General features: G+C 36.5%; 1 protein-coding gene across 1 annotated transcript in view; it reads right to left on the minus strand.

The window, feature by feature from the left end:
- The window catches only part of VEPH1 (ventricular zone expressed PH domain containing 1), a 294353-nt gene extending 273356 nt beyond the window's left edge, over positions 1 to 20997 (minus strand). The window contains exon 1 of the mRNA XM_063661318.1: positions 20818 to 20997. The gene's annotated coding sequence lies outside the window, so the exon portion shown is untranslated. The remainder of the gene's footprint in view (positions 1 to 20817) is intronic.
- Between the last annotated feature and the right edge of the window lie 5636 nt (positions 20998 to 26633).

A 26633-nucleotide genomic window follows, 5' to 3' on the forward strand; every position in this document is an offset into this window, starting at 1 on the left:
TAATTAGAAAAATAAAATTTTTTTAATTAAAAAAATTAAATGTGACCACATTTGTTCCCTAACACAGTGAAGTGGGTCCTATGGCTTACATATTTATACGTTTTTTTTTTAAAAAAATAGAGATTATACTGAATAATATAATCTCCTTTTTTACATATGTTGCAAACATCTTTACAGATAAATAATATTCATCTATATCATTTAAATATAAAATAATATTCCATTTATATTCTATAAATATACTGTGTTTTTTTCATCTTAACCATGCTCCAACATTTGGATATTTTGTTTGTTTCTTTTTTTTTTTAATAGAAATTGATCCATCTCTTATCAGGATGGAGTCTGCATTTCAAGAAATATTGTGAACAGTGGCTTTTCTAAGACCAGAAAAGTTTCCACAATACATTTTCCAAGGACAGTGAGAACCTCTTCATTCTTCATTACATAACTAAAAGAAAGAATCAATTGACTCTTACCTGAAAAAAGCAGATTTGCTGTAAGATAACTAGCTTTATTCATACAAGAGTAACAGGGGCCATTTTTTCATGGATAAATATCCGGATAGACAGGTGAATAAATGAGAAACAAAAAGAGTAGGAGGGAAAGAAGGAAGGAAGGAAGGAGGGAGGGAGGGAAGGAAGGAAGGAAGGAAGGAAGGGAGGGAGGGAGGGAGGGAGGGAGAGAGGGAGGGAGGGAAACTAATCACCAGGGTGTTAAAGCTGGATATCTACTCTGATGAGGTCACAGGAGTGCCTTTTTTTCTTATTTTACTTCTCTTATTGATTTTTCTGCACTGATCATGTTATTTTTTTGAATAGGAAAAAATATGTTAATATTAATAAATTTAAAATAAAATTATATAACCATATATAACTAAGATTCACTCTGCTACAGAAAAAAATATTCTGATCTGATTTGAATTTTTATTTTTGCAATGCAGTCATGATAAAAAGATCAACAGATTTGAAAATGTCATAAAATTAGATTTCTATCAATGCTTTTAGAATTGAAACAGATTTATCTAAAGAGATATTTCAGAAAGCAAAATCATTGCATCAGAATTTTTGAGCTTCAAGAAGAAATGAAATCTTTATGTTTTGAGAGGCATTAATTTATAAATAATTTATATTCATATATAAGTATTTTTTACATTGAAAAAATTTTCAACTACGCTTTGAAAGCTATTCATATGTACATGAATAATATAGCTACATATGGATGGATGCATAGATGATAGATAGATGATAAATAGGTAGATAGATCGCTATCTTTTTAGTTGCTGATAGCATTTCATGTTATGAATACAGTGCATTTTTTATATCCATTCCTATATTCCTTTATATCCATTCCTTTATTGATGAAGCTCTACGTGATTTGCAGAATTTTACTGAGAGATAATGTGGATTTAAGGTTGAAAGAGTACACTTGGTCTGGGCTGCCTGCCTAAGTTCAAATCCATTCCTACCATTTACAAGCCACATGACCTTAGGCAATGTCCTCAACATTTTTGTTATGTTAGTTTAAAAAAAAATCTATAAGGTGGAGATCTTAATGGTACTTACCTACTAGAGTTGTTATGAGGATTGTATGGGGTAATATTTGTAAAGTGCTTGGAATCAAGACTGGAATGTAGTAAGTGCTACATGAGTGTTTGTTAAATACATGCCAAAAGGAACATCCTTGTAAGTGCTTCCTTGTGCACGGTTGCAGGAATTTGTCTAGGATTCATATCCAGAAGCGAAATTTCTGGGTTGTAGGGTATGCAGATTTTTAATTTGATTAAATGCTGCCAACTTACACTTCAACATGTCAGTACTAATTAATGTTCCCACAAGGGTGACTTTTTGTCACATATCTGACATTGTTCAACAAAGCCTCTTTAATTTGACCTGGTGGATGAAAATGGTATCTTTTTTGTATTAATTTACCTTGTCCTGATAAGTGATGAGAGTAAATATATTTTACACTCTGAACATATTCATAATTCTTCTTCTGTTAAATACCTGTTCAAATTAATATTCTTTTCATGGATTCATATGGAGTGTCTTTTTCTTACTGATTTGAAGGAACATTTTACATACTGCAGATACTAAGGCTTTGTTTGCTACATTTGTTGTAATTATATTTAATTTGTTTTTCAGCGTTGTTGACAGGAAATCTTTGCTATATACAAGTTTTGTTTTTCAAAATTTAAAGTTAAAGAAGTAATACATTAGCATAGTTAAAAATTTAAGATATACATATTAAAAGATATAGAGTGAAAAGATACCCATTCTCATATCCTTGTTTCTCATTTACTTAGTTCTTGCCTGACCCTCTGCCACAAGAAACAAGATGTATCCCTCCAAAGTTTCTTAATTCAAATACAAACAAGTGAAAGTATGTATTTTATTTCCAGGATTTTTTTTTTTCCAGCAAGGTTTCTGATACCCAGGCTGGAGTGCAGTAGTACAATCACAGCTTGCTACAGTCTCAACCTCCCAGGCTCAAGAGATCTCCCACCTCAGCCTGGTTTGTAGCTGAGACCATAGGTCTGCGCCACTACACCAGGCTAATTTTCGTGGTTTTTTTTTTTTTTTTTTTTGTAGACGGGGTTTTGCCATGTTACCCAGGCTGGTCTTGAACTCCTGGGCTCAAGCAATCCACCCACCTCAGCTGGCCAAAGTTCTGGGATTACAGGCATGAGCCACCATGCCTGACCTATTGTCACGATTTTACATACAAAGTTGTTTGCTCTATACACTCAGTTCTGCAAATTGCTTTAATTACTTAACAATATATCTTGGTGCTCTTTCCAACTCAGCATGTGGAGGGCTTACTGACTCTTTTTAAAGCTATTAGTCCACTGTGCAGATGTGCCACCATTTATTTAATGACTGGCACTTGGGTAATTTTAATATTTTGTATTCCTAAACACAGAGCAATAAATTAGATTGAATGCTTTTCATTAAAAAAATCATTTTCCTTTGATAGTTTATATTTTTTTCTGTCTTAAGAAATCTTTGCTTACCCCAAGTTCATAAAGATTCTCCTTTATTTTCTTCTAAAATATGTAGAGGTTTTTTTCCTGTTTAGGTTTTAATGCAAAATTCATTTGTTGTTTTTAATGTGAGGTAGAAGTCTGTTTTTATTTTCTGTATATAGAGAGCACGTTTTTCTAATACAAATTTTTAATGTGGTTATACTCTATTATTAATTTATGATACCAACTCTATTGTACTCCAAGTTTACATGTATGTTCAGGTCTATTTCAGGAGTCTCTGTTATGTTCATTGGTCTATTTGTTTTCTTCTATGCCAGTACTACACCATTTTTGATTATGTTCATTTTTTAATGTCTTAATACAGTGTAGAAAAAGTACCCCTTCATTGTTCTTTCTTCTTGAAATGTCTTAGCAATTCTGTGTCTACATAAATTTTACATGCAACCAGAGTCCATAGAAATCAATTTGAAATCTTGATGAGAACTGTAACGAATATATAGATTATTTGGAGAGTATCAATATCTTTCACATGTTGATTTACTTAATTTATGCACAAGGCAAAATTTACACTAATTCAAGTACTCTTTTATGTTCCTCAATAAACTATTACATACTGTTTTCATTAAGTTCATGCACATATTTGTAGGATTTATTCCTAGATACTCTATAGTTCAATTGCTGTTGCTTCTTTTTTATGTGATTCTTTTTTCCTATTACATTTTCTTTTTATTATTCCTAGTATAAGGGAACTTTAAGGTTTGTATATTGGTTTTTATCTGCACCCTTGCTGAACCGTATTATTAGCTTTAAATATTTACGTGTAGATTCTCTTGTATTGTTGGCAATCTTATCATCTGCAAATATAAACTTTTTTCCCTCATTTATTTATCTCTTACTTCTTTTTAAAATTCATTTGTACCCACTTCTGATTTTTTTTTTTGCACCATCTTGCCATTAGTCATTTCAAGGAACCAGAGTCAGTTTTGTTGGTCAGCCTCACTCCCACCTTTTTTATTTTTATTTTTGTAGTTTCTATTTCATTAACTTCTACTTTTTTCTCCTTGTTTCTTTTCTACAACTTTTATCGGGTTTACATTTTCCCCTAGCCTCTTGGAATTACTATTTAGCTCTTCATATTTCTTTTTGGTTTGCTAAAGTCTTTGCTGTAAGTTGTATTTATGGATTTTATATTTTTATCTTCATTACTTCCTTCTACTTTCTCTAGGTTTATTTTGCTGGTTTTTTTTGTTCTGTTTTGTTTGTTTGTTTTTTACTTTCCTGAGCTTGAAGTTAAGGCCATGGATTTTTTAGCTTTTCTTTTTCCCTCACATTTGCCTTTAAAACCGTAAGTTTCATGGCTGTAGTTGCCATTTGTAAGTACTGATATGTTGTATTTTTATTATCATTGAGTTCAGAATATTTTCTATTTTTATTGTGACTTTTTTGACCCAAGCAGTTATTTACAAATCCACTGTTTGATTTTCAAACATTTAGAGATTTTTCTAGTTATCTTCTTATTCTCCAACAGTGGGCAGAGAGCCTACTCTGTTCAATCCTTTAAAATATTTTGAAACTTGTTTCATGTCTCAGCATATGATCATTTAAAAAATGTTTTGCATGCTGAATCCAGTGTTCTATTTATGTACCTTAGATTGAGTTTTAAAATTACTTTTTCTATTATAATCTTAGTTTTTTTTATGGCTTTTTCTATTAGATATTTAGAGGTGTGTTACAATTGTTGGTATGTTTTGGAATTGTCCATTTTTCCTTATGTCGATTTTGAAGTTCTGTCTATTTTGTAATTCTATTTATTTTGAGTCTCTGTTATACCTAGATAGAAAATTTGAATTGTTATAATCTTCCTTTTGGATAAAAACTTTTATTATTTTATTTTTATTTTTTAGAGACAGGGTCTTACTCTGTCACCCAGGCTGGAGTGCAGTGGCATGATCATAGCTCACTGCAGCCTTGAACTCTTGAGCTCAAGCAATCTTCCCACCTCAGCCTCCTGAGTAGCTTGGACTACAGGTGCACCACCATGCTCTCCTAATTTTAAAAAATTATTTTAGAGATGCGGTCTTGCTGTGTTGCCCAGGCTGGTCTTGAACTCTTGGCTTCAAGTGATCCTCCCACCTTGGCCTCCCAAAGTGCTGGGATTACAGTCATGAACCACTACACCCACCAAAATTAATTTTATTATTATGATGCATCCTCTAATAGTGTTTTTTCTTTCAAAGTTGGCTTTTCTGATAATAATATAACTACATAATTCTTTTCGTTAATATTTGCATGCTATGTTTCTTTTCATCCTTTACTTTTAACCTCTCTTTATCCTTATGTTTTAGATGTCTCTTTTTTACATCACGTGGTTTTTATCTTTGTTTAAATCTGTTCATCTTTGTCTTTTAACTAGAACATTTAGACAATTTGCATTTAATTTCATTATTTATATATTTGGGTTTAAGTTTACCATCTTGGTATTTGTTCTCCATTTGTTCTATTTGTTTTATGATTCTTTTTTTCTCTGATGTCTTGCTTTTGTTTACCTTGAGCATTTTTATTCCTCTTTTCTCCTCAATAAGTTTAGAAATTATTAATATACACTTATTTACTATTCTTTTAGCACTTCCTTAAAGAATATAACAAGTAAACATGTATATAATTTTATATGTCTATATATAATATGTGTGTATGTATGTGTGTGTATATATACATATGTACATATAGAGGAATCACCACAAGATATTTTTTCAGCAATGATATTATGATGTACCTAAGTGTGGATTTCTTTTAATTTATCTCACTTAAGATTCATAGGGCTTCTTGAATCTGTAGTTTGAGGTCATTTTTGGAATGTTTATAGCTGTTGCCTCTTCAAATTATTATTCTTGCCGCATTCCCTTTCTTTTCCTTGTAAGTCTTCAGTTACATGTGGAAGAAACTACTTTGTGGCACTATTTATGTCTCTTAATTCCACTTGTAGTTTCTATCCTTTGACTTTCTGTGCTTCAGTCTGGATATTTTTTTCTGATTTGTCTTCCACTTCATTCATTCCCTCTTCAGCCATGACTAACAGACTTCCATCCAGTAAAATTTTAATTTTAGCCATCGTAATTTTTGTTTATAGAATTTTCACTTGCTTCTTTTTTAATAAATTCCAATTCTCTGCTGAATTTTTAATTATATCTTTTTCCCCCTCCTTGAACCTGGTAAGCATAATAATAATAATAATAATTATTATTATTATTATTATTATTATTTTGAGATGGAGTCTTGCTCTGTCACCCAGGTTGGAGTGCAGTGGTGCAATCTTGGCTCACTACAACCTCCGCCTCCCAGGTTCAAGCGATTCTCCTGCCTCAGCCTTCTGAGTAGCTGAGATTGCAGGCACAAGACACCACTCCTGTCTAATTTTTGTATTTTTAATAGAGACAGGGTTTCACCATGTTGGTCAGGCTGGTCTCGAACTCTTGACCTCATGATCCACACACCTTGGCCTCCCAAAGTGTTGGGATTACAAGCATATTCTCACTCATAGGTGGGAATTGAACAATGAGAACACATGGACACAGGAAGGGGAACATCACACTTCAGGGACTGTTGTGGGGTGGGGGGAGGGGGGAGGGATAGCATTGGGAGATATACCTAATGCTAGATGACGAGTTGGTGGGTGCAGCGCACCAGCATGGCACATGTATACATATGTAACTTACCTGCACATTGCGCACATGTACCATAAAACCTAAAGTATAATAATAATAATAATAATAATAATAATAATAATAATAAAATAAAAAAAAAAAAAAAAAAAAGAGTGAGCCACTGCGCCCAGCCAGCATAATTATTTTAAAGTCTATGCCTAATAATTTCAGTACCTGGGGATTCAGAGGGTCCATTTCTGTTGGCTATTTTTTTTTTCTAGTTTTTATTCATATTTTATTGTTTCCTCGTATGCTAAGTTGTGTGTGAGTGTGTGAATGGACATTGTGTTTGCAGTGTCCGTTGTAGAAATAATATAATGCTAAGGATGTCATGTTCTTAGGAAGAGGATTTATATTTGCTTATGCCAGGTACCTAGAGGCATTAGCATGGTATCAACTCAATTCAGTTTAGGTATTGAGATAAGTTTAAGTTGAGTTCACTTCTTTTTCCAGTTTATCCTATCTCTGGGATAGATACCCTCAGAGTTTCTACAGGGGTTTCTACAAGTCCCCTTTCCTTCTTGATAGGTCCTAAACTCTAATGGCCATTCACTTTTCTCTGTGAAGCTGTGAAAAGTAATACTCAACTTCTCAGCCTCTTAGACTTTCAGGTTCCCTTTGAGTCAGCAAAGCTCACCAAAGAAAAATGGCCCCCAAAGCCAGGTTCACCTCTCTGGGCTTTGATCCCTCTTCAAAGGGATCTTGACTCACTGATACTTTAGTATCTTTTTGCATTTTCAGAACCTTGGAACAAACTATTCTTTCAAACACTTAAAAATTATCTTTTTTCCAGATTTGATTGTCCTTAGTAGAACAATTGGTCAGATTTACATAGCCTATCTTTATTCAAAGTAGAATTCTGAAGCAGTTAATGTTTTATTTTAAAAATGAATTTTTTTTCATAAGAGTAGAAAATTTGTCTACACATGCACTGGGATTGCTTTGACATGGCATTTATGAATGCTTTTGTGTCATTTCTACAACCTTACTTTTAATAGTTCAAGAGTTCACATTGTAAAGACACTAAATAAAGCAATAAATTGCCTTGAAAAATGTCTAAACTCCAAATATGCTTCACCAGCATACATAACTCTGGTTCTTTATAAGCAATGGTATTAAAGTTGCCAGGGAAACACCTTACCTAGTTCCTTTATCCTTGAGCGATCATAAAAGATTTCCACCAAAATTTCAAGGACTAAACAATGACTAACTTTCTTAACTAAAGGAGATTTCAGAGAACAACTACTAAGGCTGATACGAAACATATGCTAAGAAGGCAAGAGCATGAAATTAATTTTTTAAAATGTGGGTACTATTGTCTTTATCTTTACTACCCCATAAAGAATGGTTTGTGAACTGGATGCAACCCCCATCCCTAATATGCTTCATTATTAAAGCAACACTTAATTAAGTGGCAGACAAAGCCAGAAACATGCTGTGGTTTAAGAAAGTCTCTTAGGTTATTTTCAGATGTTTCTTGTTTGGCAAGAGCCAGAGCATATTTTGTTGAGCACATTTTATTCCTATGTGTATTTTAAGGGAAATCTAACCCATGTGTTTTATTTCATTAATATTTTGCCAAGTTAAATGGTTCTTTTGTAAGATATATTTAATGTTGTTATTTTTATGAGACTTTTTCCCCTGGATTATGAATTCATATGTCACCTAAAATAAGTATACTTTGATCCAAATATCTTGTAGTTACAAAGTCAGAAACCCACAGAACTTGGGTGATTTTTCCAGCAGTGCCAAATACAATATTTTATGTGTACTACTAACATCATGATTTTTTCTCATATTTGTCAATCAGCACTTTACTGGAAAAACAAGAATTATCCACCTTTTAAAGTCCTGCTTTTTGATCAGTATCCAGAGGAGACCATAGCCAAATTCAATATGAACCACTGACTTCAGGTAGTGGGTGTAGATCGAAGTGTGTGATCTGTGTAATGACTAAATCACAGCTACACTGATTTAAGTGGACACATCAGAGGACTTGAATACTAACCCATAGCAGTGTCAAAAGTGACCAGGCCAGGCGCGGTGGCTCACGCCTGTAATCCCAGCACTTTGGGAGGCTGAGGTGAGTGGATCACGAGGTCAGGAGTTCAAGACAAGCCTGGCCAAGATGATGAAACCCCATCTCTACTAAAAATACAAAAAAAAAAAAAAAAAATCAGCCAGCATGGTGGCAGGCGCCTGTAATCCCAGCTACTTGGGAGGCCGAGGCAGAGAATTGCTTGAACCCAGGAGGCAGAGGTTGCAGTGGGCCGAGATTGGGCCATTGCACTCCAGCCTGGGCGACAGGGCATTCTCCGTCTCACCAAAAAAAAAAAAAAAAAAAAAGCTACCAGTGATGTTATGGACAAGAGGAACTTTCAATCAATACTAGTGGGAGTACAAATTAGTAAATTGCTTTAGAAAACAATTTAGATTATCTAATGAAGTTGCAGATGCACATGTCGTATAACCTAATAACTTCACTCCTAGGTATAGTTCTGGAGAAACCTGTACATGGAAACCAGGACGCATATACAAAAAACTTCACAGTGTCATAACAAAAAACTGAAAACAACTTAGATAACCATTAATAAGAAAATGAGTAAATAAATTGTGATATTCATACAGTGAGATTATATAGAGCAATGAAAATGAATGAATTATAGACACATACACAATTATAGACACGTTAACATGGATGAATCTCAAAAACAGGGTGCTGATTTAAAAAAACAAGTTATAGTAGAAAAATGCACTACGATTATATTTATATGAAGTGCAAAAATGTGTAAGAAAAGATTTTAATGTTTAAGAATATGTATAAATATATAACACTAGAAATAAAAACATGGAATGATATAAATAAAATTCAAGATAGTCATTATTTCTCATAGGGTAATGGAATGTTGAGGAGCTAGAATACGCGAAGAGCTTTAAGATTGCATTAATGTTCTATTTTCTAAAAGCTGCATGATATGTACGTAAGTTTTCTTTTTTTATCCTCTTTGTACTTAAGAAATATGTGGTGAATATTATTTTGTATTTATTCAACTTTTAAAACTTAATTTAAAATGCAGATTCAAGCATACAATCAACATACTGTATTATTTACCTACAACCCCAATTCCCATGAAACCAAAGCAAAAGGTGCAGTCTGTCAGAGTTTAGTTGTATGTTTAATGCTTCCTTTCCTGTTCTGACTTTAAAAAAAAAAATCCCTTTGGGTCTTTCTATGTCTTACATAGCTGGGCTATTTCTTGTATTTTCAAATTAGATTAAATACTATCAGGCAGCTTCTGTCATTCCATATAAGTAGTAGTGATTACTCTATCAGAAAAAAAATCTATAATAACATGGCATAGTAGTTAATGTTTGACAAGCAAGTCTCCGTGGTGTACTATAGCTGTCAGTATAGCCATTAGCAACATGAAGACACAATGGGCTAAATTCTACAAGAGAATAGAGCTCTCCCTCCGTGAAAACAAGCACTGAACTCTTTCCAAACAAGGAATCTATTTATTGTGTAGAATCAATTATTTACAAACTGAGGGCAGCTAGCCTCTTTCTTCCCCTTTTTCTGCCTTTCTCCCCTCTGTTCCTCACTTCCTTCCTTTTCCAACTTTATTATTGTTATTACTATTATTCTTTCTTTCTTTCTTTCTTTTTTTTTTAGAGTCTCACTCTGTCACTCAGGCTGGAGGGCAGAGGTGCGATCTTGGCTCACTGCAACTTCTGTCTCCCAGGTTCAAGCAATTCTCTCGCCTCAGCCTCCCAAGTAGCTTGGATGACAGGCATAAACCACCATGCCCAGCTAGTTCTTTTGTATTTGTAGTTTCACCATGTTGGCCTGGCTGGTCTCGAACTGACCTCAAGTGATCCACCCGCCTTGGCCTCCCAAAGTGCTGGGATTACAGGTATGAGCCACCATGCCCGGCCCTTTTCCAACTTGATTAAATATCTATTTCGTGCCAGTTGCCAAATGCTTATGTATGTACTGGTGTCCCCAAAGAATTGCTGGAACTTCTGGCAGTGCATATCCTGCTATCACAGCTCCTTTTTCATTCTGGAAAAGAATGACCCTTTCTTTGGTTAATCAAGTGACACTTTCACAAATTTTGCCATATTTGTTACTTGTATAACTTCTTTTTTTAAAATTGTGAGTTCTACAACATATACAAATGAGTATATGTAATGTATATTTATATATAAAGAATGACATTATATATTATACATAATATAGATTTTATATTATACACAATCTATATTATGTATATTATACATTAATCTATATTATGTATAATATATAATTTAAAGAATGATGACATTAACACTCACATACTCACGACTCAGGCTAACGAATAGACACTAACTGCAATTAGAATGTATGCACTCCCCAATTTTTCCTCCTTCTTCTCATCTAGAAATAATGCATTGCTTGAATTGTATATCATCATTCCCTTGCTTTTTGCTTCATAGTTTTATAACCTATTTGTTTCTCTATTTTACATGTTTTGAGATATTAATATTAATGTGGTAATATAGTACACATTCTTCTGTGACTCAATGTTTTTCATTCAACATTCCATTCTTGTGATTCATCCTATGATGCCGTGGATGATTTACTTTTTACAGTTGCATAGTATTCCACTGTATGTCTTTCTCTCATTTTATCCTTTCTTTTTTTGATGGAAATATGACTTGTTCCCAGCTGTAGCAACTGCAAGAGTCAGCTTTGGACATCCTTATACATGTCTCCTAATGCAAATGTGCAAGTGTTTCTCTTGGCAATGGCATTGTTAGGTCATAGGATATGTGAATCTTTCACTTTACAGAAAATGCTTATTTATTTTCCAAATAGCTGTCCAGATTTACATTCTCATCTGTAGTGGGTGAGAGTTCTTTATATCATTATTAACAGTTAATAGTGCTTGTTTTTAAATTTTTGCTCATCAGTGAGTTTGGACATCTTTCAATATTTATTTGCCATTCATATTTTCTTCTGCGAAGTGTTTATTCATATCTTTTGCCTATTTTTCCATTTGATTCTTGATCTTTCTCTTCTTGATTCATAAGTGCTCTTTGTATGCATTTTATGTGTTCTTTTTCCTGTATATGTATCTCAAATATGTCCTCCCAGTCTGTGGCTTAAAGTTTGACCTATTTATGATATTTTAAAAACTCCTTTGATGTATTTATTTTAATGTAGTCAAAATTATAAAATTTTTCTTTATGCTTTGTGCTTTTTTGTGTCTTATTTTAAAAATCTTTCTCTACACGATTATAAATATATTCTCCTTTGTTGTCTCCTAAAAGTTTTTAAAGTTTTGCATTTCACATTTGAGTCCTTAATCCACAAAGAATTGACAGTTGTTTGTGGTGGAATATAAGGATCTGTATTTAAAAAATTTTATTTTTGTATAATCAATTAATAGAGTTCCATTTGTTTTAGGAGTGAATCCCTTCTCCAGTGAGCTGTACTGCCATCTTCACATATACCATTTTCTTCTAGGGAAGAGTCTGCTTCCGGAATCTATAATATGTTTTGTTCTTTTAGAATATAGTCTATCCCTGCACCAATACCACATTGTTTCAATTACCATATTTGGTAGAGCACATTGCCTTATTTTTCCTTTCTCAAAATTATTGTAGTGATTCTTGACCCTTAGCATTTCCATGTAAACTTCAGAATCAGATTGCAACTTCCATGTAAAACTCTATCTAAATTTAAATTAAATAGTATGGGTCAGGTGTGGCGGCTCACACCTGTAATACCAGCACTTCAGGAGGCTAAGGTGGGCAGATGGCTTGAGCCCAGGACTTCAAGACCAGCCTGGGAATTATTGTGAAACCTCATCTCTACAAAAAAATTAGAAAAATTAGCCAGGTATGGGAGCATGCACCTGTAGTGGCAGCTACTCAGGAGGCTAAGGTGGGAGGATTGACTGACCTTGGGTTGAGACAGGGCTGCAGTGAGCTGTGATCATGTCACTGCCCTCCAGCCTGGGTGACAGAGTGAGACAGAAAAGGAAAGGGAAGGAAAGGGAAGGGAAAGGAAGGGAAGAAAGAAAGAGGGAGAGAAAGAGTATGAAATGTACAGACAATTTGGGAAGAATTAACATTTTTACATTAAATTTTCACATTCATAAGGTTGCCATAATTCCAAAATTATTTAGGTCTTCTTTGATGTTTTTCAATAAATTATTTTATTTCATATTTGGCTTTGTACATTTTTTTGCTAGGTACCTTATTTTTGTTACTATTGTCAATGGTGGGAATGCAAATTGATAAGACTGTTCTGGAAAACTATATGACAGTACCTTATGACATGGAAGAAGCACATGCCTGTCCCTGGCAATGCCAGTCCCAGGTGTCTACCAAGAGAAGCTCTTGCCCATGAACACCAGGAGATCCGTAAAAACAGCCTTATTCACATTCAAAAACAAAAAAACAATCCACATGTCCATAAGCAGTATAGTGGATAAATTATTGTGATAGATTCACTGAAATAGCACATAGGAATAAAATTAACTAAATCTATGCATATTAACTTGTATAAACATTAAAATCATAATGTTGAGTGAAAAGAGCAAGTCACAGAAGAATCCATGTAGAGTGATCCTTTTAATATAAAATGCAAGGACAGAAAATATTATATTTAAGTATATTAGGCAATATGTTAGCAGCACAGGCATATGTGGTAAGATTATTAAAAAGAAGTAAAATCAGCATTAAACTCAATACAGGAGTTATGTGGAAATGCAAGGGAACAGAGTTGTTATTGGAGGGGAACATTGTCAGCTCTGAAATAGTCATTTTCTATTTCTGAAGTAGGCTAGAGGGAACATATGTGTTTGTTTTATTCTTTTAAAATATACAAATGTGTGTGTGTGTATATGTATGATATACATATATAGTATGTGTACTTTTGATGTATGATATAATCTACAATAAACTCTTCGTACAAATTTAATTACAACTTGTAGTAATTGAACTTTTTTGGTAATCCAAAGTACTTTTATGGTTTCATGATGGACCATTAATATGTCAGCCTCAAGAGTGGCTTATGGCTGAAGAGTTTTCCTTAGCCCCCCGGACAATTGAAAATGGGATAAATGACAAACTTTGAGATCCTTTTTTTATTTCCAATCCTCCTTTCCTGCTTAAAATTATCCACTCCAAGCTGTATCTTTTCATATGTCCTGTTTCATTGACTGAATTGCATGAAACTCTCTTATTTAAAGAAAGTAATCTAGTCCAAATTTTCCTAAACTTTAAGCCATTTGAAAATCCCTTTATAATTTTTGAGATATCCATTATCACGTTTTGTTGCATATATAGTGTTTTTCTTTATTTTTCATTTCATGTTTTATTTTGAAATGCAGTATTTTTCGTTGTTTGTCTTAATTTGGCTCACTTTTGCTTTACTTACCTCACCTTAAGAAATATTAGTGAAATCATGAGTTTGATGTGCTATTTCTATTTTATCTGACATTCATGAAAATATAATCATAACTATTAACATATTAACATATTTAATTTATTAAAATATTAACATATTTTAAAATTTTCCACATACCACATCTGACAAAAGGTCATTCTATGTCCAGGAAAGTCTAATTAAAAGTAGAAACACACACACACACACACACAGACACACACACACACACACACACACGACTGTTTGCTTCTCTTCCCATCTCCTCTGCTCCAACAGTACATGCTCACTGGAAGGGCAACCAGCAGCCAGCTCTGGTCTCAGCATTTGCCAGGCTGCCAATCTTCCCCTTTGTCTGCAGAATGTTTCCCATTTGGATTTGCTTTCTGCCTTTTATTTGGGCTTGCCATCTTTCTGTTGCCCAGCTGACTATAAAAGGGGGTAAATTTATGCCCTGGGAAACCAATATTCCCACAGCTGCAATGCCAGCCGGTCAGCCAAGATAAAGTATCAGAGCAGAATTAACAGACTGGTGCTCAAGTCCCTGTTTATACATGGGCCAAGTCACTAGGGGCATGTGTGGCTGTGTTAAGAGTAGGTTGTCAACCTTACCATCAGCATCCTGCCAATAGCAGGGTGACAGCAGGCCCCATAGTCTTCTGTGACAATCCAATTCACAAATCTCGAGTGATCTTCAACCACTTGGGCTTAACTGACTCAAATTCTCCATCCACTTTCTAGCTTGGACATTCTTGGTTTATTAAGTCCTGCTTAATAGCATGAGGCATCTCTGACACAGTTTGATTAAAGAAGTTTTTTCTCCTCCTTTTAGTTGCTCTTTAAGGTTGGATGGTTTAGATATTTCCAGAAGCCTGCCACTGCCTCTTAGTTCCACACATGTGTATATGATGCCATTGGCAGGGCCTTCCAGGCGCATAGCTGTGTCTGTTAAGACTTAGTGAAGCCTGAAACAGAGAATCAATGTTTCATTTACATCAGAAGGCTCTACATCACATCACATCCTGCTGGACAAAAGCTGGACAATATCTTAATACTAATCAGCTTTTTCTGACATTGAATTCTAAGGCTTGGTATTTTGAAAACCAGAAGTATTAGCTTTGGCCCTCCCAGCTGCTCTCTGACAATTGTCTGCCCCCTTGCCAGACTGTACAATTTGACACTCTTGTTCAGCGACTTCTCACTCATTAAACTGATCAAGATACAAAACTCGTTAGTTAATTTTTCATGCACTTGGGGGATCTGGTTGCATATTTTAATGATCTGCTCTCAGAATGTGCTGATCAAACTGCATATTTTGTTGATTCGCTGTGACATATCCTTAACCACAGTGTTGCTCACACAGGGTCCTGGGTGATGTGAGCTGCATCCAGGAAACGCTGAGTAGATGCCATGTGTGCTAATTGAGCTGTGCAGCTCCACTGAGGCGCTGATGTACTCTTTACTGATTGATTTGAATAATAACCATTTGGAATTTCATATTCGTATCCTAGGGCTCAGATGATATCAAAACTAATATTTATTAGAGTAGCGTTCATTCTAGTTAGACCTGAAGGCATTTTTCTCCTTTGCTTAAGGTTTGGTCATGAAAACCGGAGACTCCACACACACACACACACACACACACACACACACACACACACACCCCATGCATAAATGAGATAAACAAAGAAGCCAGGGTGGAAGTCTAGACAAGGTCAAACAGAAAGATAATAGCAATAACTTAGCTAGACTCTCTGGGTCCTGTTTTTGTTGACAGCTTAGGAATTGGCTGTATGTATTTGAAAAACAAATCATTTGACCTTGCTGTCTCAGCCAGAGAGGGTGCTCAGGACCCCTGCCAACAAGGAGGCAGAGAGCTGGGCCACCAGGGCCTTCTTCAGAAGGTCAGGGGAATTGGGCTGTTATCCAGACCCTACATGACTGATCACATGACTCCTGGCAAATAAATCACCATCTCCAGATCTCATTTGCCAAGTTTGTTTTTTAAAAAGATTAGTGAGGTCATGGGCACTTTCAACTTTTAAATTCTATAAGATATAAATAGTCAGGTCATGGTTAAAAAAAAAAGACTCTACCAAGGAAAATTATTTTACATTATAGACAGATGGATTTTGCTTTAATATACTACCACAACACAATAATAATAAAATGGAAAATCAAAATTAAAAAGGGGGTTTGGGAGTAGTGGGATTGTCTTCTCAGGATAGAAACAAAAAGATGACATAAATAAACATGATTTTTCAGCATGCTTCAAATGCAGACTTCTGGGGCAGATACTCTGTATGAATCTATAAAAGACCAGATAGTAAATATTTTAGTCTATGTGAATCATATAGTCTCTGTCATACCTATTCAACTTTTCCATTATAGTGGGAAAGCAGCCACAGAAGACTCCATAAACGAATGAGCATGGCTATCTATCAATAAAACTTTACTTACAAAATCAGGCAGCTGGCTGAATTTGGCCCAAGAGCAGTGATTTGTTTACCCTTGGTCTAAAACATTATCCTATTATTTTTCAGTTTACTCTTCTATAAAAATAAAAACCTGATAGGATCTACCATTTGTGAATGTTAGAAGAATTAAATGAATTATTACAATATTTAGTACTCAAGTACTTAGAACGATGACTCACACATAACAAGCACTATGGAAATGTTAGTTAATTTTTGTTACTATTAGTTATTATTTGGATTGTATAACCAAATTAATTCATTGTCCTGATAATTAAGTCTCTGCCACGTGTCATTTCTGGGTTCTGTGTTGACCTAACCAATCAAAGCCTTTTTGTCATGGAGTGCACAGAATGGGGTGGGAGTCAGAGATGAAAAAAGAGATATCTATCTAGCTAGCTATCTATCTATCTATCTATCTATCTAGCTAGCTAGCTAGCTATCGAGAGAATATATATCTCTCTCATAAATGATATGGTTATATCTATAGAAGGAAAGAGAAAGGATGGCTCAGGAGCACATGCGCATAGTAGAGACAGCCAACCCATGAATGGAAGAGATCAGATGAGGCTTCCAGGAGGAAGTGATAGCTAAACTGAACATGCAAAACCAGCAGGACTTTGCCTGTCAAAGGGAACAATGAGGGATGAGGGCATAGCTGGAAGGTAGAGGAAGAGTGTTTAATTAGAGGAAACAGACTGAGAAGAGTTGAGTGAATGGGAAGTGATAAGGAGGGAGGCCAAAGAGATGGACAAAGCCTTATGAGCCATGTTATAGATTTGGGGTGGATCCTAAACTGGAAGCTTGCATGGTTTAAGCAGAGGAGTGACATGATCAGATTTTTATTTTAGGTAGAATGCTCTGACCACACATGGAAAATGGATTGGAAGGGGCAAGACAAAACCAGTGCTTAAAAAAAAAAGGGGGGGGGGACAACAAGAAAACACTCAGAGGGGCAGAATCATATGGATAGGAGGTGGAGAGAGTATCAAGAAGATGGGAGGATGGTCAGTCATTTGAAACTTTTCAGAGGAGTTAAGAAAAATAAGGCCTAAAGAGAGGTATCAGTGGCCTCATAGAAAATGCTTGTAAAACAGTGATAAGGTCCAGCTTAGACTGTAAGGACAGTGGTCACTGGAAATAAACACAGAGGTTAATTTCAAGAAAATTTGAAAGAGAAGCAGAAGTTGAGTCATAGGTAAGTAAAACTGGAACCGAATAGAGGAGAAGGAAGCATAAAGGAAGCAACTTACAAGGAGAGAGAAGGGGGATAGTTGATGGAGATGGTCACTCAAGAAGGCTCCAAGGAACAGGATCCAGAGAAGAGTGTTGGGTCAGCCTTGGCAGAAAGGAAGGCCTACCCCACTGTGCCATGCAAGAAAATGTCTTAGAGTAACAACAAAAATCAGTCTGTTGTGGACAAACGAGAGCCAAGAAAACTACCCTAGATCTTCTAAAATACGGGATGGAATATGATTTCCTAAGAGTGGGAAGTGGTAGTATCAGGCTGAGAATCTAAGGGTAGAGGAATAGGTCTGAGTCAGACACCATGGAGAATGTGATGAGATAAAAAGAAAAAAATGAATACAAGATTTGAATCAAGTCTTGAGGTCTCAAATCAGAGCTTGAGAGCATAAATACATGGTAGACTCTGACAGCACCATCTGGGGATTTCTCCCTGCAAGCAATGGTCTCGCTTCTCAGCCCAGATCCAGAAAAGACAAAACAGAAAATGTGAGTGACCCAGAGGTGTGAACTGGCTAGGTGGGAGTTGCAGAGAGCTTCTGAGGAGAGGGTGGTAGAGTGCTGGATGGAGTACTATGGGGAGCATAAATGAATGACCCAGGCCGAGGAGCCTGCCAAGGGAGGCAAGAAGCACAGGGTGGCTACAGGGAATGTCACAGATGCCCAACCTCAGTTATTATCATTAAACTGGTTTTGTTTCATTTCATAACATTCACTGGAATGAATTAATTTCCAAAGCTTATTGGGCTGTCATTTTGTGATATAAGAAAACAAAAGAAACTTACTCATTACGGTGACTAAAGAGAGGGGAGGTAACTTCCAAGTGTTAGTTAACTGAAATGGAATTCCCTATCTGATAACTATTTCACAAAAGTAGCATTTCAAACCCAGCTTGTGGAGCTCTCCATTGAATGAGAAATGGGGCAGAACCATCTGTCAGCACATCTTCTTGAAGATTCCTTCTAAAGGAGAGCCCTTCAGGCTGGGTGTGCGGCCCTCAAACCCAAGGCACACTGCTGACCTCCTTCCCTGATAGCAGCTCTTAGACTTAGTCATACCAGTGCTTCCTGACATTTTAAAATACCTGAATTTTTGGCAGCACATTTGAGGAAATTAAAAGGCAAACACTTTAAAAAACAAATAAAAGCAAGTTTCAGAAAACTTTCTATAATTATCCTGTTATTTTTTTGTTTGCCCATTGACACCATGTAGCTGCTTGAGTGGAAATGTTTACTGGCCCAGTAAAGTTCTCCTGTGTCCTCTTGGGAGTAGAGCTCTTCTGGGTTCCAGTAAACCTGGGCTCTTTCTGTGGCCCTGGTTTCCTTTCCCATTTCTGCCTTTGCCTATCGCAGCAAGTTGACCCCTGCCCCACACCACCCACCCAAACAGCCTTGCTCAGCTAAGTACCCAGCCCCTCACTGACCTCACCTCAACTGTGTAAAAACAAATTAGTCACACTGATCCAAATGTGTCTGGACGGATTGCCCCCCCCCCCCCCCCACATAGAATATGAGTCGAGGGGGAACTTGTTTTCCATCTCTGGAGCAGCCTTATAGAAAGGCTTAAAAAATCTTCAGCCTCACAACTTTCACAGAGCCACAGAGCTTTCCTCTGTAGTCGGTGATTGTCTGTATCTGGAAGCCATTTTTAAAAACAGAAAAGGAAATGTCTTTCACCGTTTTAAAATGCACACACTGGCAGGTAGTGGTGATAACTATTTCAGTACCGCAGACACCACACTAAAAACACTTTCTATACTTTACCTCATTTACTCCTCACAGCAACCTTTACCTACAACAACAGCCAGCATCTAAAAAGGCACTGTTACTATTCTGTTATTCAGATGGGATGACTGAAGCTTAGAGAACAGTAAAATGACGCCCTGAAGTCACACAGCTACTAACAGAGCCACGATTTGCACCCAGCCAGGCTGAGCCCAGAGACATCACTCTGAAATGCCTCATTCAGTGGCTATTTCATTTATATTCATTATTAATGATTCAAGTTTTCTGGAACCTAAGACTGCGAGCTAACCTAATCCAGGTTCTCCTTTCCACCTGGCTACACTCATTTCCTTATTTGATACAATACCTTCTTCCTTATATGGTTATTTACGAAGTGTAGTCAACAGGCTTTTAATTCATTGTTTCCTCCCTCTTTAGTCCTCCCCCACCTTCAATTCTTTCCCAAGATCTCGGCCACAATACTGTTTCCTCTCTACGGTTTTTTACTCACATCTTCCACAAGGGGGCACATTCCGACCATAAAGCTTTGAGGCTCTCCAGTCAGCTAAAATACAACCAGCGTCACCCTAATGCTTTCATTCTGTTACAAGAAATGCCTTTATTCAAGCTACATTCCTCATTGTTATTTCACGTAGGGGAAACAACAGTAAAAAAGGAAACCACGTAATTTTTGTGGACTGTTTGACCATAATTCATTCACTGGATTTCTATGTTAGGTATGGAATCCATTAAGCAGGATATTGAAGCTTATGAATGGAAGCCTAGTAATTCCTCTTTAATAAACATGAGTTACTTTTATTTCTTAAACTTTATTAGGCATTTACTCAAGACATTACTCAGAAATGTTTGTTAATAATATGAATGATGATTTTGATTCCGTTTGCGTTATTACTATGTCTAAGGGTCCAAAACACAAAGTCTGGATTATTCATAAAGACTGAGAAAATGGCTGGCATTTGAATGTAAATCTTAGTGCTTGAGCCTAACTCCATCCTGACACTTCTCACCAACCCTAAGGAAGGAGTGGCTGCTACCACAGTGGCCTTTTTGTGTAGCTGAGGAAACTAAGACATGAGGAGATTCGCTCAGGCCTTATAAGAGTCACATATGGGGAATAGGCCCGGTTCTTGTCAGCTCCCTGAGGCTGTACTGGTCACCAAGCAGAACTACCACAAGAGGAAAATGAAGAATGAAAGAAATATGAAGACAATTCTAACATTAAAGGCAAGCTCACCTTGTCCTCTTTGCCTGCCAGACTTCTAAATGCTGGATTCCTCCCGGCTTAGTTTCAGGCTCTCTTCTCTTCTCCTTCACTCTTTCCCTAAACAATTGCATCCGCTTGCAGGACTTTGAATATCTCCCCAGACCTCTCCTCTGACATACTTCCCCTGAGTCATAGCTAACTGCCTGTCTGAAAACTCCATGTGGAGGACTCCTTGCCATAGTAAACTGAGTAAGTCCAAATTGAAGCAATTGATTTCCTGCCACGTCCCTGAAAAAGCATCACCATCCTCCCAGCATCCCCCTTTCCCAATTTCAGAAAACGGCCCTGATGTCTACCCGGTTACTAAAAGCAGACCCCTGGGAGCCACCCTGACATCCACCTGTGCCTCTTCCCACACTCAAATGCATCAGACAGTCCTCTTGATTCTATATCTAAAATAGATCTTGTATTTTTCCACTTTTTTTTTCCATTTTGTGTTCAAGTTTCTGCAGTCTCTGGCCTGGACCACAGCAGAAGCTTCTCCCTGGAGCGCTGTTTCCATTCATGTTCTTCCTTCCACAATCCAGTCTCCACACAGAAGCCAGATTAGTCTTCTTAAAATATAGATTTGACTATTATTTATCCCGCTTAAAACCCTTAAACAACTTCTCCTGACACATGAAATAAAACCTCAATTCCTTATTATGGCCCACAAGGTCCTGTACCCTGTGGTCCCCACCACCTGTACAGCATTAATCCACTGCTCACTTGGCTCAGCTGCCTTCTGTGGGACCCAGAGCAGGCCATGCTGCCTCGTACCTCAGGGCCTCTGTGCTGGCTGTTCCTTCAGGCCTTCCTTCACCACCCTAGCTAGATCAGTCCTGGTTATTTTCTAGTATCCTAATTTTTTCCTTTCTGACACTTCTTACAGCCAATAATTATTTTGTTAATTTAGTTGCTTACTCATTTATTATCTCCCTCCCAAACTATGTAATTCCAAAGCTGGTTCAGTCAATAAAATCACTATTCATAACAGAGATGGACAAAAACTTGAATAGTCCAATTAAATTAAATAGTAATCGGACTAATTAAATAGTGCAATTTTATTTACAAATCCCTGTTCTGCCAAGGTAAAAAATGTAATATGAATTGACGTGGTCCCCTATCTATTTCCATGGGGTTGTGCACCATTTGTAAGGGGATTACATGGGCACCCCATTAACATGTCCATGTTCTCTGTCCACACAGCACCTGCAATGACAACTATTGTCCTTCCAGGTCTCTGTCAAGTGTTCACAGAGGCCACCAGAGGGACATTCCCTTCCCAATCACAGGCGTCCTCCATCCAATGAATCTCACCACTGTTTCAATCAGGTGCAATCCACATCATTTTGCAGCTCCTGCACCATACTGGGGTCTGGACGGACTGTGCTGTTGGATGAGGCGTGGTCTGTCTCAATATGATTCTGCAGTCTTTCCTACCTGGAACAGGCACTAAGCCCCTTTTTCAAGACTCATCAACATCTGGACTCCTATTACCCCTCCTCCAACTCTCCTATATTTTAAGTTTAGTTCAGTGAATCATTTCCTAGAAGGAAGAGTGGAGGAGACAGATAGGAGCCTTGCTCTTATCTTTAAGGTTTCTTACTCAAATATTTTATTCTGTATTAAGTCTGTGTGTTCCCTGAGGGCCTAATTTTTTGAAACACAAAATCAAAGAGAAGCTTTTTTTTCTGTTTACTGTTTTCACATCACTTCCCCAAATCTATGAACTCAAAAAACATAATTAGTTGAATTGGGGGAAAGAACTTAAAAAGGAGATGGAAATATATATATAAATAAGATAAGCGTTCAAAATACCTCTCCCTTACACTAGTATTGTGCCTGGTACATTGTTAGTGTGTAATAGGTATTTGCAAATTAAAAATTAATAATAATAAATGAATGAATACATGTTCAGCATTGTCAGAAAACTGCAGTTAGGCAGGCAGTCCAGATTACAAATTAAGAGGGACAAGTTCTATTCTTTACCCTCCTGCTGAGTGCTTGATCCTCTACAGTTCACTTAATTATTCCATATCGAGCCTTCACAATAGACACATATTTATGGTTGATTCTTCATAGATGATGATAGCCATGTTGCTGAGTTCTTTGAACTCCTTACAACAAAATATAAGAATATGATAGTTTATAGCCTTTTACAAATCAGTTTATTATACTGTCTTCTCTATGAGCAGAATACTTTCAAGGATTCTTACATTGAATTGTTTTATAAGTTTATGCAAGTCCTTATGTGTTAGGTGAGTCTCTTAAAGGCAGCAGACGGTTGATTGGTGAATTCTTATCCATTCTGAAATTCTGTATCTTTTAAGAGGAGCATTTAGGCCACTTACATTCAGTGTTAATATTGAGATGTGAGGTACCATTCCATTCATCATGCTATTTGTTGCCTGTATACCTTGGCTTTTTGCTTTTTTGTTTTTAGTTTTTAAACTGTATTTTTGTTTTATAGGTCCTGTGAGATTTATGCTTTAAAGAGGTTCTGTTTGATGTGTTTCCAGGATTTGTGTCAAGATTTAGAGCTCCTTTTAGCAGTTCTTGTAGTGTTGGCTTGGCAGTGGTGAATTCTCTCAGCATTTGTTTGTCTGAATAAGACTGTATCTTTCCTTTGTATATGAAGCTTAGTTTTGCTGCATACAAAATTCTTGACTAATAATTATTTTGCTTGAGGAGACTGAAGATAGAGCCCCAATCCCTTCTAGTTTGTATGGTTTCTGCTGAGAAATCTGCTGTTAATCTGATTTTCCTTTACAGTTTACCTGGTGCTTTTGTCTCACAGCTTTTAAGATTATTTCCTTCATCTTAACTTTAGATAACCTGAAGACAATGTGTCTAGGCAGTGATCTTTCCGCAGTGAATTTCCCAGGTGTTCTTTGTGCTTCTTGTGTTGGATATCTAGGTCTCTAGCAAGGGCAGGGAAGTTTTCCTTGATTATTCCCCCAAATATGTTTTCCAAACTTTTAGATTTCTCTTCTTCCTCAGGAACACCAATTATTCTTAGGTTTGGTCATTTAACATAATCCCAGACTTCTTGGAGGTTTTGTTCATATTTTCTTATTCTTTTTTCTTTGTCTTTGTTGGATTGGGTTAATTCCAACACCTTGTCTTCGAGCTCTGAATTTCTTTCTTCTACTTGTTAAATTCTATTGCTGAGACTTTCCAGAGCATTTTGCATTTATATAAGTGTGTCCATTGTTTCCTGAAGTTTTGATTGTTTTTTATGTATGTTATCTATTTCCTTGACTATTTCTCCCTTCACTTCTTGTATCATTTTTTGGATTTCCTTACTTTGGGCTTCACCTTTCTCTGGTGCCTCCCTGATTAGCTTAATAACTAACCTCCTGAATTCTTTTCCAGGTAAATCAGGGATTTCTTCTTGGTTTGGGTCCATTGCTGGTGAGCTAGAATGATTTTTTTTGGAGGTGTTAAAGAACTTTGTTTTGTCATGTTACCAGAGTTGGTTTTCTGGTTCCTTCTCCTTTGGGTACGCTCTGTCATTTGGACACCCAAAAAGTGTCCAAATACCAAATATTGTTTAGGACTTTGAGTACAAAGGACACCACTGACTGCTGGTAGAGTGCAATGGTGCTATCACCTTTAGAAAAATTTGATAGAAAAATTTGATCACCTTTAGAAAAATTTATAAAATTGAAGTGATATGTTCCCATGGCCCAGTATTTCTACTTTGTATTAAGATCCCTGAAGAAACACACATATATATATATGAACCAGAAAATGCATAAGAATGTTCATAGCATCATTTCTTTAAACACTTCCTCTCAACCATCCCAAGAAGAAAACAAAAATAAAAAACATAAACAGGAGACTAGGTAAATAAATTGTAGAATATTCACACAATAAAATAGTATACAGCAGGGAAAATTAATGAACCAGAGCTATAACTTTCAATGTGGATGAATCTCACAAATGCAATTAAGCAAAAAGAAGCATATAAAGAGTGCAAATATTTGCAGACTGTAGTTGTTCACAGACATTCTCGACTTTCCACTTTGTAATAAAATACCAATATTATTTGGAAAATTGCTTCCCATAATAAAAGGGATCTTGCAGCTTGGTGTGGTGATGTGATTTAGTTCTAGAAAATGAGCTGCAAGTGGAAGTGATGATTATGATTTTCAGGAACTTCATAAAGGGGTTTTGCTGAGCTGCTAATGACCTTTTCTTTTGCCCTTCTACATTTTTCCCTTCTTCTAGCTCACAATGTGGACATAATGATTGAAATTCTAGCAGCCTACTTTACACTAGAAGATTACTTTAAAAATGGAAACTGTGAGCTAGGATGATATAGAAAATAGGTACCTGGATTCCTAAATGCCACCATAAAAGCTCTGGTTGGCCTACCTCCAGATTTCTTTAATGTGATAGAGGAATAAACTTGTATTTTGTTTAGATTACTGTCCTTTTGTTGTTTTCTGTTGTATCTATTTGTTTCTATTTACATCTGATACAGATGTGCATAAAATACAGAGGTAAATAACATCTAAAAACATGTAAAGCAACTAGCATGTGGCAAAGGCATGGGAAAGCACCCAATGGCAAACTACAAATTTAGGACAGTGGTTACTTGTGGGCTAGAATATAGTGGGAGACGATGGGAGATGTATATACAACCTCTATCGCATTTTGTTTTGTTTTATTCTTTTTTTATTATTATTATTATACTTTAAGTTTTAGGGTACATGTGCACAATGTGCAGGTTAGTTACATATGTATACATGTGCCATGCTGGTTGTTTTGTTTTATTCTTTATGCCTTTTTGTGTGTCTTAAATACTGGCACAATATTGTTTAAGATGTTTAAACAGAAAAGGCCTCTGGAGTTCTTGGAGTATAAAGCATATGGAATTATCATTATGAACTCTGCATTCTATCTGTCCTTCTCAAAACTTCTTGGCCTCTGGTGATCTGAGTTGAACAAACTGCTGATTCTCTTGGCTTTTTTATTTTGTTTTCTGTTTTAGACAGAGTCTCACTCTGTCGCTCAGGCTTGGGTTCAATGGCACAATCTTGGCTCACCGCAACCTCCACCTCCAGGGTTCAAGTGATCCTCGTGCCTTAGCCACCTGAGTAGCTGGGGTTACAGGCGCCCAGTAATATTTGTATTTTTGGTAGAGAGGGAGTTTTGCCATGTTGGCCAGGCTGGTCTTGATCTGGCCTCAAGTGATCTGCCTGCCTCAGCCCCCCAAAGTGCTGGGATTACAAGGGTGAGCCACTACGCCCAGGCTTGACTCTTCCTTGAAGGCCAAAACAGTCACTCTGCTTACTCCCTCTCCTCTAACCTACTCTTGCCCCTCAAAGATATTCAGAACTTGCAGAGAAGGCTTTCTTCAGCCAAAAGTGTTTCCAGTTTTATAACACGTTCATACTTCTTTTCCAAATGTCACCTCAGTCTGTGTTTCTAGAAAGGAAGGAGTAGAAGGAGAAGGCAGAGGGCCTCTATCATCTCTGTGCATAGAGGTGGAGTTTGGTTCTACTTCACATTAAGCTTTACTTTGTTCATATGGCATTATTCCAAAGGGCTGGCAAAGCAGGAGTTTTGTTATGTGGCTGGTGCTTGGTGCTTGGCACATAGGGCTGCCATCTCCCCACCATGCTAAGAAGATGTCAAACATGGGGGGTGTTGAGGAGCATGACAAGAACAGAATAGCTTCTACAATGACAGTAAACAATTTCCCCTCTGGAGTGTTTCACAAATGGGCTGATGGGATTAGACAACATGCCTTTCTTAGAAGACTTTATAGACACAATCACTTACATAAAGATGAA

The sequence above is a fragment of the Pongo pygmaeus genome, chromosome 2 (genome assembly GCF_028885625.2).
Source record: "Pongo pygmaeus isolate AG05252 chromosome 2, NHGRI_mPonPyg2-v2.0_pri, whole genome shotgun sequence".
Taxonomy (NCBI): domain Eukaryota; kingdom Metazoa; phylum Chordata; class Mammalia; order Primates; family Hominidae; genus Pongo; species Pongo pygmaeus.